Genomic DNA, 267 nt, shown 5'->3' with positions numbered 1-267 from the left:
GACGCATAAGTAACTTTGTGTGAGGTGCAAGGCGTTCCTGGGAGCACACGCACCGAGGCCTCCGAGACACAGACACCTGAGTCACTTGAGTGTGCGCCATGGTACGCCGAAGCGAAAATGACCTCGCAGCCGGTGCCAGGGGCAGCGTGCTCAGTGTGCACCAGCGAGCAGGGTCGCGGCAGCCCGGCCACGCCGCAGTCGTACCGGGGGCAGCTTGCGGTGGCCGTGCCCCGCCGCCCGCTCCGGCGCGCTCCCGGGGCCGCCGGC

The sequence above is a fragment of the Onychostruthus taczanowskii genome, unplaced genomic scaffold, assembly GCF_017590055.1.
Source record: "Onychostruthus taczanowskii isolate IOZ18803 unplaced genomic scaffold, ASM1759005v1 scaffold5, whole genome shotgun sequence".
Classification (NCBI taxonomy): domain Eukaryota; kingdom Metazoa; phylum Chordata; class Aves; order Passeriformes; family Passeridae; genus Onychostruthus; species Onychostruthus taczanowskii.
Note: the sequence above shows the minus strand (reverse complement) of the source record.